At 37.7% G+C, this 15,415-nt stretch overlaps 1 long non-coding RNA gene across 1 annotated transcript; it reads left to right on the top strand.

Annotated features, from left to right (window-relative positions):
- Nucleotides 1-1,821: 1,821 nt before the first annotated feature.
- On the top strand, nt 1,822-13,864 carry LOC132599755 (uncharacterized). The gene is made up of 3 exons (XR_009566993.1): nt 1,822-1,950; nt 2,511-2,574; nt 13,508-13,864. It is a non-coding gene; the product is annotated as an uncharacterized LOC132599755 (long non-coding RNA).
- The last annotated feature ends 1,551 nt before the right edge of the window (nt 13,865-15,415 follow it).

The raw sequence follows: 15,415 nt of genomic DNA, 5'->3' as shown, positions 1-15,415 counted from the left end.
CATGCAAACAATCGAGAGGGCCATTCATGCAAACAGCCGAGAGGACCATTCATACAAATAGCCAAGAGACCCATTCATCTAAATTTCCATAAGAATATCTGTATATTGTCAAAATCCAGGAAAGAGACACATAGCGCACCAAAAGGAGTCGGTTCCTGAACCAAATCCAAACAAATTGCGGAGCAAATGTGGAACTTTTTCTTACGCAGCCAGTCAAGATAGGGTACCCATGAGTGTCAACCTCTCCGGCCAGGATTTGGGAAGTCATCCAATCTCAGACTCAGCCATAACTTATCCTGTTTTATCTTTTTTCACTAAAAAAAAAAACCAGCAACTGGTCGGATACACAACGGGAAGTCTGAAGATGTTCCTGCATAAAGGATACACTCTTCTCCAGCAAGTCGAATTACAGGCGACCTGATTCGCAGGAACCAGGGATATGTAGGCAAACTCAAGCCCCGAGAGTCGGTCACATCCTAACAAGTCTCCTAAGGAAACCTTACCACAAGATGGGGATCCCCGAAAAGTTTCTCCCCAAATCACTTAAATTACCTTGGTTGAGTCGAATTACAAGCGGCCTGAATTCTCATATGACATGAGAAATGTAGGAAACCCAGAAACCAAGGTTCGGCCACATATGTGGAAATTGCATAGAGACAAAAGGTACAAGGAGCTGGGTTAGTAAAAAATTAGGGTTAGTCAAATTTTGTTGCTCAGGGATGGTCTCGCCATCCCCGAACACCAAAGGGGCAGTTGTTGACACCTAATTTTTGACCTCCCCTAATTTATTTTAATCACTTAGAGTCCCCGGGTAATAAATAAATGAGTCGAGCATTTCTAAAGACTTAAATGATTTTTATTAAATTGTCCAGGTTAATATTTTTCCCTTAAATTAATAAAAGAGACTTTCATGCATCATAAATTTATTTAGAAATTAATGAGTATATTTATAAATATTTTATAAGATTTTATTAGAAAAAAGAAGAAAAGCGAAGAAGGATTTTCGTTTAGTTAGTTATTTTAAAACTATCAGATTATTGCGAATACCTCTTTTTTAATCTTTGAAAAGTCTGAGTAATTTGAATAATTTAGATAATTAACCATTTTAACCCTTTAAATTTCTATTTTTTTTTATAATCTGCAGGATTTATCAAAAATAGGTATAATTACCCATAAATGTTTCAATTAGGTCAATTAATTAATTAAGTGGTGATTTATAGAAATATTTTTTATACAACACACTGCAAATTGATCTTTTACAAAAATATTTTTTAATTAAATTAGCGAAATCATGATTTATATAAATTAGAGTTATTTTACAAAATAGGTCTATTAATGGTTTATTTCCAATAAACCAATTTTATTTATTTATTTATTATTGCTAATTATATAGTGCAATGTTTTAATTATACTGGTTAACCCATTAAAGGCCATTTTAGGCCCATAAATAATTTTGATCGAATTTTCTTTAACTATTTTAATAAAATAATTACGGCTTAATTTTTATATTAATACTTTTTAAGTTTTAAAGTTTTCTCTAAATTACTTCTTTTATATATGCACACGTATACATCAAGTATACATATGCATATACACAAGGTATATGCATATATACACTTGGTGTATACAAGAGGGCCATTTAAATTAAGACACGTATTTTGACCAAGTCCAGCCCAAACCAGGCAGTGACCCGGCCCAAAATCCTTTAATTCAAAAAATAGGAAGCGTGCACCCCCCCCCCCCAACCCCTCATTTCTCATTTTTATTTTCTTTCTACCCTACCTCGTCTCTCTCTCTCTCTCTCTCTCTCTCTCTCTCTCTCTCTCTTTCTCTCTCTCTCTCTCTATCACCATTTCTGTGAAACCCTAGCCACCGCCCTAAAATCCTCAACTCTCTCATGCCAAAAATGGTGCGTGCACAGATCTGTGCTGACATGCGCAGTAAGTCCATGTATGTAATGGTGAAAGTTTGATGTTTACTCGATTTTTATACTCTACTCTACCCGAATATGGTAAAATCTTCCCATTACCATATTATTTTCCAATTTTTTGTCAAGATCGTCTTTATTTGTTGCTTTTACGATTATTTGTGTTGGTATTTTGCTATTGGTCCATTTTCATTAAGCCAGATCGACCCAAGAGGGCCAGATCTGGCCGTGTATTTACTTGTGTTGATCTAAACTGTTAGTTTGTTGGTTAATCTTTGTTCCACACCGGTGTTTGTTGGTTTCATTCTAAATTTCGGGGTTCTATAAATAGAACCCCAGTCTTTGCACAAAAAAAAGGAGGAAAAAAAAGAGGTCTCGTTTTTGAGAAAAATGGTCAAAAACTGAAGAAAAAAAATAGTAAGGAAAGATATATAAAAAGAATTTTAGAAAAGGGAAGTGAAAAACTTAGATTTTTTCGAAAGAGTTCCTAGTAAAAAGAATTTTAGAAAACCTAAACCAAAGGGTTGGGTTTCAGTGGAAATATTTGGTCCTCGTTAGCTTTATTTTCTTCATGTGTGGCTAGGTCTGTTGATTTGGAAGCACAGAGGCTCTCAAATCCATTCTTCCTTTGGCTGCGCTTGTAAAAGGTAAATCTTAATTTAGTTTATTGCATTTTATTTAGAATTTAATATTCTGCTTAGTTTAGATATGTTTGTAGATTCATTATGATTACATGTCTATGTCTTATGGCTTCTGTACTTAGGGTATGATTCTGTAGGTAAAAAGATAATACAAATAAATGGAAATGTCATGTTAAAGTTCTTTAAAAAGGGATGGATGGCTGTTGAACTGTTTTGGTCTTGTTTGTTCATAAAATCTTAAGACTTTGTGAAGTTGTAAATGGGCTGCTGGGCAGGTCCCTTTCCCTTTCCCTTTGCCTGTCTTCTTGAATTATTGTTAGCTTACTGAGCATGATCTTGTATGACACAATTAGACATGGTTGAATTGATAACAGTGTGTGTTTATGATTACAATTAAACATGATCATTTTCTAGTCAATCATGAATTACTCTATTTGTGAAGTGAAGTCTGTTGGCAAAAAATCTTAATTAGACTGTTGGAATTCGTCCAGTGCTTCTAGATATAGCCTCTGATGTTTCCTTTTTTTTTTTGATTAAATGGATGGAGGAAGGTTCAGATAAGAATATGCACCTTTTGTGTTAAATCTTCAGGTGTGATAGTGGGGTGACCCATTTCTCCTTTCCTCTTAAATAGGCTTACACTTGAAATAGAATAGAACAAGGCAGGCTAATTGTTTCTTGTTTCTAATAATGGAACAAAAGTGAAGTAGGATCGTACCCCAGGTTTATGGTTTGCTTGTTTGTTCATGGCTGTGACTGTGCTTGTATCATCACCTAAGAGAGACTGTGTGTGATCACCTGTGACTTGTGACAAGTGTGTGCTAAGTGTCCATGATTCATGATAGAGATCCTAAAAGCTATTGTAAACATGATACCTAAAATGTCAATCCTGTTTTCCTTGATTTGCTTAAAGCTGTTTTATCTTGTGTGAATTTGTATGTTTATGCACATGGTATTCATAACTTGACTTAATAGTCTACATCATAGGCTCCACATCTAGTAGTAACTTATCTTCCTAAATGTGTAGAATCTAATGAGAAGGTAAAGGAAATAGGGGAAGTAATAGAGACTACAGGGTCAGGTCTTCATCTGAAGCCAACTAGAATTGATATAGTTACTAAATAATTAGTAGAACAACTGCCAACTTTACTATCTAGTCATGTTGAAGCTAAAAAGTGTATGGAACAAAGATTGAAATGAAGGTAATCTTAAAGGGGAGGTCTGTTTCTGTTATTTGTGACTCTTGGCTGACACTGCTTTGTTAATTGGTTTTACTTGAAGGATGAAGTAGTATGTCATGAAAAGTAAAAGACTGATATATCTTGCTCTTGAATTTGTGATTGTTTTCACCCATATGTGAGTCTAAATTTGGTAAAAGGACATGAATGTCAAATTTGTGAGTCTAAGTATTGAAAGAAAAAATGAAAAGAGGCCATTTGATTTTGATTTGCTCAAGTTCTGAAAAACTTAGATTAAGGTTTTACTCTGGAATATGACTGTCCTCTTTGTTCTCCTATGTGCGTAAGACAATTGGTATAATAGTGATAATCCATTGTTTGTAGCTGTCTAGACTTAAAAGAGTATGTACAGATAGAAAGAAGACCTCATGATAATAATTTAAGTTAAGAGGAATGTGAAGAAATGGAATAGAGGAAAGTAGTATTTAAGAATAAAAAAGGGAAATAATTTGACTATTGATTTGTAAACTGGCTAATGTCATTTAGAGTGTGACTGAAAAGAGGGACGATAAAGAGTCATGGTTGCATGATTTGAGGTTGAAGACCACTTGACTAGATAGGGAATGTCTTTTAAAGACACCTTAGGAGAGAATTGAGAAAGGGTCAAGCATTGCTTGATCCATAGTACCTTTTTCCCAAATAAGAGGTTGCCATGGCCTCCCTCTCAAGTTATGGGGTATAGCCTCACTCCTCTACACTCTGGGGTGATCTTGTCACATTATTGAAATTGTTGAGTCTTAAAGAAAATGGATTGCTTATGCATTTATAATGACCTGATTGAACTGATTTGACTTTGTCTGTTGTGTCTGCCTCTTTATGCCTTAGGGAGATGTTTAGACTAGTTGTAAACTGCAAGTAAAACTGGAAAAGAACGTTTATTATTTTTTGTCTTTTTTTTTGTCTTGGATACTGCCTGTCTTGATAAATAAAAATGGAGGAACCTTTCCCCTTTGTGAAAAGAATGTGGTGATACATAACAGCTTCCAGCAAATCAAGTTTATAATTTGGACACTATGTATCCTGTGTATATTTGTGATTGTATCCTGTGTTTTGAAAAATGTTCTGTTGCTTCTCTTTCACCCAAAGCCTTAGTAGGTGATTCTTTGAAGGTTAAGAAGACCTATAGTGCTATTGTAATCAGGGTAGCAGGGTAGATTAATGGGGAGGGGTATATTGGGCCCCTTTTTTCTATATGATTCTTCGAACACTAAAGCCATGCTTTCTTTCTATCTCTATTTTCAAAATCAAGTCATATGGACCTTGATCCAAAAACCATGTAATAGATGAAGTTGGTTTCATTCTAGACATGTTAAAATGAAGTTGTTTTCCTCCTATGCATATAAAGTTTGAAATCTGTGACACTCAGTCAATTTTCAAAAAAAGGTAAAAGTTTAAGAATCCTGTCACAGCAAAGATTGAGTGCATCCTTTAAGTCAACTTAAATTTCCCTGCCAATAAGATAATATCAAGAGAAGTGTCAGGACATTTAAAATGAAGAACATGAGATCCTTATGAATTTTGGGACTGCCACCTGCCTACTTGTTTATGCCATTTAAAAGGCTGTCACTGATTAGACTTAGGATTCATGTACCCTATATGAAAACTTAGTGGCTTAAAGGGCCTGGACAGTTAGTTCTACTGATGTTTCTTACTTTGTCTTCAGTGTTGCATTTGACTTGAATTATATTCTGTGAGAAAATATACACTAATGGGATACTCTAGTCTGTGCTTGTCAGGTTTTGATTGTGCGATGGCTGTTAAGACTATAATGTACACGTACCTACTCATCTTTCTTTCATTAGAAAGATCATCTAGATTTGGAATACAATGTCTTGAAGATAACCAAGTATTCACTTGCAGTGTCCATATACTGTTAGAAGCCATTTGGGAGTTAGGTTCGTTTAGTTGTAGATACACCTTATATATGTTACCTTATATATGTTGAATTTGTTATGATGACACTATACTCAGAGGATGATTTCCCTTTGTGCTCTTATATACTTTATCACATCTGTTTGATCCCATGTTGCTTGGAGCTATCTTTGATTAATTTGTTGTCATTTGTTTGGATAAGTTAAATCTGGACTGTACTGTGCTCATAGAAACTTCTTATGTCTCATGCCTCAGTTGTGTTTTCTCTTCACTAGTCTCAGTTATGCTTTTAGGATGATAGTTATTCCATACATATGTATATCGTGTATATTTCATTTTTCCCTAGGCCATGTGGGGTGCATGTGAAGCTGTGTTTTCTTGGTTTGTCGTTTGAGATGCATGTTAGGTAAAGGGGGATCTAGTTTAAACCCTTCCCGGATGACTAGCTATGCCGGAGGTTCATTAAACATCTTGGAACTTGTATGGCATTCGGATCAAAGGGGGGTGATGACTTGACCTTCCACTACCTGATTTGGGATGTTTGAATTTGAGGACATAGAACACATATGCTTCACATGGTCTTTCGGGTAAATGTGATATAGTGTGTATATATATGTCGTATATTCATACATAGAGTAGGATTCGTAAACCAGTGGCATACTTTGCATATATACGTATATATTATATATGTGATAGGGACAGAAAAATATAAACTAAATGGGGTCCTTTGTTTTTTGCCCCTCCTCCACTGCATGGCCACTCGAGCCGAGGTCCAGCCACCTTGTTGGGCTAGAAGCCCAATAAGGAATACATCCTTCAAACTTCTTTGAGTCCAAAAATAAGAAAGTGAAGTGAATATATTGAAGGCCCAATCATGGATAAAAATTATACGAAGGCCCAGCCATGGGTGAAAATGGTTGGGGTTTGGTACACCCCCATTTCATTCATTTCCATCATATTGCTGCTATAGTTTCTTCTTGTATTTTGTTGCTTGTGAACTCACAAAATTATTGGAACCCTTTATTAGGAATTAGGCATCTTAGGAAAAGGGTACATATGCCGTTTAGTTTTGACTCTAGCACCTGATTTTCTTTAAATTTTGGGAACGAGTACTGATTTTGAAAAAAAATAATTCAAAATTAGGAGATAGTCACTACAATTTGAATAAGCAATAAATTGGAAAAGGTTTCAAACATGCGAAAAACTTAGAGAAAAATAGACTAGGCAAAAGGCCTTACTTCACAAAACAATTTGAAAGTGTACTTTTCTGGGCTTTGGTAAACAGCTTTGATATTTTGGGTTGTAGCCCACTAGACGTTTCTCAAGAAAATGTATATTCATTGAATTGTTTTGGGTTAAAATCCACTCGGCTTAGTATTTTGAAACAAAAAATAACGAAAGGGTCTCTTTAGGCTAAAAGAACCCCCCCCCCCCCCATGATTTTTAATACAAATTTATGGTCAAATAAACTTGACCAAAGGCCTATATTTCGAAACAGTTAGGAATAAGGATTGATTTGGCTAAATCAGTCAATTTATTGTATTTTGTGCAAAGGCCCACAATTTTAGTAAACAGACCAGGCATTTTTTTGTAAAAATGGTTTTACTTAAAAGGAAGTTCTTATCCCTTAAAATAAAATTAGGACTTAGTTGTAGAATAGATATATAAATGCAAGTATGTTTAAAAACGAGTATACATGGGATTCTTTGATCACGGGTATAATCCACCTTTTTTCCTAAAAAGCCAATCCCGTGAAACATGCAAAAGTACTTTTTTCTTAAAAGTCCAAACAAATTGAATTACGCTTAATTTATAATATTTTAGGTAAGGATATTCTGAAAGCATACTAGGCGGATTGAGCCGGTCCACGTGTGAGTAAAGCATGGATAAAATTTGGTTACTCAAGTCCAATGAATAAACGAACTTTCTATTTTTACTATGAGAAAAAAAATATTATCCTTATATATAAAAGGAATTAATTATACTCGGATATCATAAATCCGAACTTAAATAACCTGTATATAAAGGGGATATATTCAACTCTTTTCAAAAATGATATGCTATATGAAAAATCTTTTGCGGGAAATAAACAGTTCATGCAAATACTCACACATTGAAACTCGAAAGTCAACCGTATAGTACGGATCCTTAATACTAGGGTGCATAACACCTTCCCTAGGGGATCACCAGAACCCTTACCTAGAACTTTGGATTAAGAAGGATTTTTCACAGTGTATGAATAAACCTTCAAAACTGGTTTTCCTAATTTCCTAAAAAATTAGGTGGCGACTCTTTTAAAACAAAGTCCGAAAGAGCACCAATGAATTCGAAGTAGCTTTTCCGAGCGCTAACCCCGCCCGCAAAAATGCGAACCGTAACACCTCTTTCAAGAAAAATCAAAATGAACTCCCAACCGTCATCCTCAGAGCACTCAATATCCTCTAACCAAAGTATATTGACATCTCTATCTGGTTTCTTCGAACTAAGATGACCCTTGAATCTTGAGGAAAGTGATGCAGACATATACCTGATATTATCATACTCCTCTTCAAAAGAACAGGACAAAACAAGTGGAGAGGTTGAAATGGGAAGAGATAACATCGACAACTCTGAAGGACAACAGGTCGAAAATCTTAACAGAAAAGAAAAGGTTGCAGATGTCGTACCCATCTCTCACTCTGAGAAGAAAACTTGGTGTCCCATCTGTGCTGAAGCACCTGGTGCCTCAAAAGAAAACTCAGGAGAAAATATTGAATTTGATGGTGATATCATTTTTCATTCAGTGCGCATTCAGATCTCTGGGGGTATGAAGGAAAACAAGAAAAGAAAATCAAAGGGATTAACAGGAGAAGAAAAAAGTGATACTAAATCTTCTTCGCAAAAGAAACGGAGGAAAAGTTCCGTTGAGAGACATGAAATTGAACTGAGAAAGAAACATCTCCGAACACATAAGATTCTCTTTGGGATGATGATCTATGTAAACCTGGAAGAGGAGACTGGAATGAAAGAACTGTGGGAGATGGTGGAATTTCAAAAGTGGACTCATCTTCTTACTCCACCGGGTCTTTGTGTGTATGAAGCTGAAGTAATGGAACTGTATACAAATCTACTTCATCTTGATGACAGTGCTCTGGACCTAACAGTGAATGTGACAGACTTTGTGCTGACTGAAGCAGTACTAGCCGAAATCTTGGGAGTACGAACCGAAGGGCTGAGGGATATGATTGAAAGGGCTTCCACCTCCTTCAAAATTGTGATTGTTAAGGAAGGCAGGTCAGTCCGTCCAGGAAAGCTCCTGAAAATAGGATCTCGAAGCCCAATTGTCAACTAGTTTTCGAGTTTGTGGATAAGGTGCTCATACTAAGAAGTGGAAGGGATGGTAGTGTCACTTCAGAACATATAGTACTCATGGAAGCTTTGTCAACTCTTGAACCAATCAATCTACCAGCAATCATGATCAATCACATGATCAATGCAGTGAGCACTAGTGAAAATGATCCTGGTCTTCCTTATGGCTTTTTCCTGACAAAGGTCCTTGGGCATTTTAATGTGAGGACTGGTAAAGCCACCTTGGGAACGGCAGAGAATATGATCTCTATGGATACTCTAGAAGATTTTGAATGTGCGCCTAAAGGAGCAGGCTCCACCATCTATGTTCTCGCCAAAGCTCTGAAGGCAGCACATGCAGAAATTAAGCAGCTGAAAGGTGAAATTGCCCTTCTGAGGGATCAGTTGAAGATCAAAGTGGAAGATCTCCATAACAAAATTCTCTAAGTTTAGGGCACATATATTGAGAAAATGGTCAATCTTCTTCAAGCCTTGGATCACCCCTAGTAATCAGTTCCTAGCATTTCCTCCAGACTTTGTTCCATTCCCTTGTCTTCCCTGGTTGATGTCTTAACCTCCATGCTCTCTACCTTTCTTGTCTTACTGGCACATTAGTAGTTTACTTTGATATATGCTTGTATTGTTTGAACTACTTCCTATTCTTGGGCTTTTACATTCTTTTTATGCACTATTGTTTGCTTGCTCGTATTGATTCTGCTTGTAATATTCCCTGCTTGTACCTCTTACTAGCTGCACTGTGGTTGCTTTTCTGATGATGCCAAAAGAGGGAAGATGATGACTATTGTGCATATGTATTGAAATTGCTGCGATGGGATCACTGTGTTGTGAGAAAGAATGCAGTAGATATGCCGGCTAACATGTTGTGACTAAGGGGGCAGAACTGGAAGATTGATATGTGTCAAAATTGAAGGACCCTTTAGTGGGTGACCCGGTCTCCCAGTATTTTGCTGCTAACATGTTGTAGGTGCATTAAAAATGATGGTCTGTGTCACAGGGGGAACAAGTGGGATCTAGTTCTCAAGGGAACATTGTCTATGAGTTTGTCAACATCAAAACGAAAGAAATTTATAAGCTCAAGTGCGTTCATGTTTTGATGATTGTCAAACTAATTTAGAACCAGATAGAGACCTGGTCTTTGATATGCTCTCTATACATCTTGCACTGTCAGCAGACACAGCTGTAAAGCCAAGCTACTCACTGCACACTAGTACAGCAGTGAGCTGGCCCATGCTTTAGGTCAAACTATTGAATGAGTGGTCTCTATCCATCCCACATGCTTCCCACTATATATACAACATGTTGCAACATATTGTGCATCCCTTGGAAAACCTAAATATCACCCAAAAGGTGCAGCCGTCACAAGACTTTACAAGTGTTCAACAAAGCTAATCACAACAGAAGGACATGTTTCCAACACTGAAGATGCTTTATTCTCTTAGTTTGTTTTAATCTTTGTTTAATCTGCTTTAACTTGTAAACCTACTCTTCTCTTATAAGAAGTTGTTGTAGGTATTTCAAATTCCTAGTAGTTGGTAGGAAGCTTACCTTTCAATCTATTAAGTGGTACCCTTAGATAGTTTACTGTAAGGTGTATTAGCTGGGTTTGGCTAGAGGTAGTCAACCTTAGTTTCCTTGGCTAGAGTTAGTCAAGTGGAGGTGTTTGCAATCGGTGTATTTCAAAGGTTGAGGGAATACGGGAGTTAGTTCCTAGGTTGCCACCTTTGTAAGGGTTGAGGGATTATGGGAGTTAGTTCTTAGCTCACGATAGGTTGTGATCTGAAGTTGCTCGTGTAGTGGAGTTGAAATCCTACTTGGTAAGTCGTGATTTTTAATCCCTTGAGCAAGGAGTTTTCCATGGTAAAAACAGTATCTTCTTTACTTACTGCATTGTATAAGGAAACTGGTACTCAACCACGTCCCTCTATACATTGTTTGGTGGATGCACAACCTGCATCACTTCCCATACGAGTAAGAACTGACAGTAGAAGAGGACATTGCCGAGCCCTATTCAGGATAGAGACTATTCTTTGATGATGCAGTTAATTACAAAGGTTCGGGAATCGGAGTGGTCTTTGTTATGTCCCGTGTTTTCGTATAAGTGGAAATCGAGAATAATTAAGATTTGTGCCTTATGAGAAAATATTTTGATTTTAGTAAATATGACTATGTTGGTTATGGGATCATTAATGTTAAGACATCGGGGAAGGCCGAGGGTAAATTTGGAATTTCGAAAATTAGTTTCGGGAATTACAAAACGGGACTTTTATGAATTGGGCCAAGAATTGGACAACAAAAATGAGGCCCAAAGCTTGATGGGGTGGCCGACCATTGGCATGGCCCAAGACCCATTTTAATGGTCATGTGATTTGCACATGACCCCTTGTTATGGATATATATCAATGCTACACTTAGAAATTATCAAGAAAATCACAATTCATTCCCTTGGCTCAAAAAAACCCCATTCGGCCGAACAAGGAATAGAGAGAAAGAATAAATTCCCAAGCCTTGTTTCTAATCTAAAAATCGTGCCCTTCTTGTAGTTGTAACAAGTACAAGACGCTCTCCGACGTGATACAATTAGTTTGGTGAAAGAGCGGCGTTTGCGGCAAGTCGGAATTTCAAGAAAAAGGTAAGATTTCTATGTTTTTATGTTATGAAATGGGTTTATATGTTATAGTGGTTGATGTTGCATGAAGATTATGGAATGGTGTTGTGTTTGTGCATGGCGTGTGTGTGTGAGAAGGGTGTGTTTGGCCGTGAGCCCTAGGAGGGAGAAAGAATGTGAATTTGATCTTGTTTAGTTTGTTTAATGCGTCGTTGTGACCTTTATGTCGTAAATGAATGATTAATGAATTGAATTGGCGTTGGAAAAGGATTTCGGAACATTATCGGAAAGTATATACCTTTGGTATATTTGTGTATATCATTGTATATTTATGATACTAAAGGCCCTAAATATGACTTATGGTTGATGTTAATGAATTCGGAATGAAACAATGAAAGTTAGGATGTTCGTCGTAAATTTTTGACGTTTTTAGCAAAGTATGGAAAGTAGTGAACTTTGGGAAGTTTGTATATGGTTTGTAACCAATTTGAGATGTGATTGAATAATCTTGAATGATTGAATGAATACAATAATGTGGATATAGATTTGGAATTTTGAAGCTTGAATGAAAAGTTGCCAACTTATGTAATAAGGTAGAATTTTGAAGTTAGTATGGTTTGAATATGATTTGTGTTGTTTGATGATGTGTGGGCTGTTGTTGTTGATGTATTTTCGGCCGAGCTAAGTCTCGGGAGTGTTATATTTATAGGGGAAATGCTGCCGAAATTTCGGTAGACAAAAATCAAGTTAATGGGGACTTTAAGCCTAAGAATCTCAAATTGGTAACTTTGACCATTTGCAGATTCTGGACGAAACGGAATTTGATTTTGGAGAGAGCATAAGACGTCTATAAGGTATGTAAAGCTTCCCACTTCTTCGTTTGGCATGTCTTAGTATGTTAGGTGAATATTGGAACCTCCGGAGCATTTCTGCTCCTCGAAACCCGATCTACAAAACGACTACTATTCATTCAATTCAATTGAAGCCTAAAGGCTCTATTTTGGCTAGAATGCGACCAAATGTCCGAAACCTATCGAAATGTGATCGGGTCACTTTGAAATGATTATGTATGAACTTTTGGCCCCTAAATGTTCGTAAATTATGTTCGCCGCCTCGATTCGACCCGAGGTGGGCCCGCTAACCCCGAGACGCCCTATTTGTTCTATTGGGCTTTCCTTTCGAATAAAGTTTGATATGAAACCTTCGGTTTTGGAACTTCATCCTAGGAGATATGTTTTGAATATTATGATATGCTAAGTTACGTTTTGAGCCATACGTACCATTTTGGAAGCATTTTGTGAAATGAATCTTCATATCGACTAAGTATTTGATTATTTTGTACTAAGAAATGACTTATGAAATCATTATGTTATGAAAGGCTATTTTGAAATATATTTTGCATTTGTTTGCTCACGACTCCGCTCGTGCCTTACTATGACTTCGTTCACCGGTTCCCGGGCCGGTTATGATTCGTGCGCCCTATGATAATTCGGCCGTATGCTGTGTTACGGTTCCCGAGGCCTCGCCATAGGGGCGGGTCCCGTTTGGAGTTATGTTGTGATATGGCTAGTGATGCGATACGCTCACTTATGTTTGTGTTCGGGGATGTACGGAGATTCAAAACCTTCTGGTGTTATGCTGTGTGTGGCGCCAGCGTCGGAGTGGCGACCACGTTCTTGAGCGTTTGCACGATTTCGTTTGCATTATGTATATGTATATGATTTGATACGGATTTTAATATACTGATTGATACTTCCCTTTTATTATCCGGTTTGCTTTCAGTTTTAGCCCATATTTCTGTACTCCGTGCTTTACATACTCAGTACATATTTCGTACTGACCCCCTTTCTTCGGGGGCTGCGTTTCATGCCCGCAGGTGCAGATATTGGTGATCCTCCACTGTAGGATTCACTCTTCGCTACTTCGGAGTACTCCTTCTTGACTCGGAGTCCACTTTTGGTACAGACTCTCTTTTGCTATGTATATTCTGTACATTTGACTATTTGGGTACGGCGGGGCCCTGTCTCGCCATATGTCTTTGTTTTGGGTTCGTAGAGGCCTGTAGTCATATATGTGGGGCGAGGGTCCTATCTATGTTCGTTTGATTTTGTTTTTCTGGTCTTAAAGCGGTCCGTTTGTTATGATGGCCCTAAATGGCCCTTATGCTATGTTTGCACTTTTGACCGGCGATGCTTATTCCGCCGCTCCGTTTGGATTTGATATGACGTTTTGGTTTATGTGACCGCTTAAGACATATTTTTGATACAAATTATGTTTGATATGACTTTTATGAAATTCTGAAATAAGTTTGGATTTGGCAATGAATACGTAATTTGGTTTGGGTACCCAAGTAGGGTGCCAGTCGTGGCCCACGGGGCTGGGTCGTGACAGCCTTGGTATCAGAAACCGAGCAACATTACTCGATAGTCACAAAGCTCAAATTCCGATGTACCAACAACATAGAGGAATACAAAGCTTGCCTCTTAGGCCTCATAATGGCTTTGGATATGGACATACATGAGTTATTGGTCATAGGCGATTCAGACCTCTTGATCCACTAAGTACAAGGCAAATGGGCCACAAAGAACGCCAAGATCTTACCATAGGTGAATCTCGCACAAAGGTTGTGCAAAAAGTTCAAAAAGATCGACTTCAAGCATACGCCAAGGGCTTAAAATGAGTTTGTCGATGCTATGGCTACCATAGCATCCATGATACAACATCTCGAAAGTAGTCACATTGACCCTCTAGAGATAAGTCTAAGAGAAGAACGTGCTTACTGTTCCCATGTGGAAGCGGAGCTCGATGGTCAACCATGGTATATTGATATAAAGATATATCTAGAAAAGGCAGAGTATCCCGAGAATACTAAACAAGGAAATTCTCTACAAAAGGACACCGAATCTAGGACTACTCCGATGCGTAGATTCCGCCAAGGCCACAAAATTACTGGAAGAGGTGCATGCTGAAACCTGTGACCTCACATGAATGGGTTCGTTCTAGCTAAGAAAATCTGTTGAGCAGGTTATTATTGGATGACAATGGAAAATGACTATTGAAAATCCGTGCAAAGATGCCATCAATGCCAAATCCATAGAGATCTGATCAGAGTCCTACCGAGCGAACTAAACGCCATAAGTTCACCTTGGCCATTGTCACCTGGGGCATGGACGTCATTGGACCCATCGATCCCGTTGTGTCAAATGGACACTGATTCATCTTGGTCGCCATAAAACTTTACCAAATGGGTGGAAGCTACATCGCACAAATCAGTGAAGAAGAAGTTGGTATCGGATTTCATGTGAAACAACATCATATGCCAATTTGGCATACCAAAGTCCATCATAACGAACAATGGAGCAAATCTGAACAGTCGCCTAATGAAGGACATCGGTGAGCAATTCCAGATAACCCATCGTACCCATCGTATTCCAGCACCTATCGACCACAAATGAATGGGGCCGTACAGGCGGCCAACAAGAATATCAAAAGGATATTGAGAAAAATGACAGACAACTAGAAGTGTTAGCATGAACAATTGCCTTATGCATTTCTTGGATACCGAACAACGACTTGGACTTCAACAGGGGCAACTCCGTACTGCTTGTCTATGGCACTGAAGCAGTCATACATGCCAAGGTGGAAATACCATCGCTGAGAATAATTCAGGAAGCAAAGTTAGACAATGAAGAATAGGTCCGAAACTGATACAAGCAACTAGCTCCAATCGATAAAAAGTGGATGCTTGTCGTATGTCATGGTCAATTATACCAACAAAGATTGG

The sequence above is a fragment of the Lycium barbarum genome, chromosome 6 (assembly GCF_019175385.1).
Source record: "Lycium barbarum isolate Lr01 chromosome 6, ASM1917538v2, whole genome shotgun sequence".
Classification (NCBI taxonomy): domain Eukaryota; kingdom Viridiplantae; phylum Streptophyta; class Magnoliopsida; order Solanales; family Solanaceae; genus Lycium; species Lycium barbarum.
This window is presented reverse-complemented; position numbering and strand designations above follow the sequence as displayed.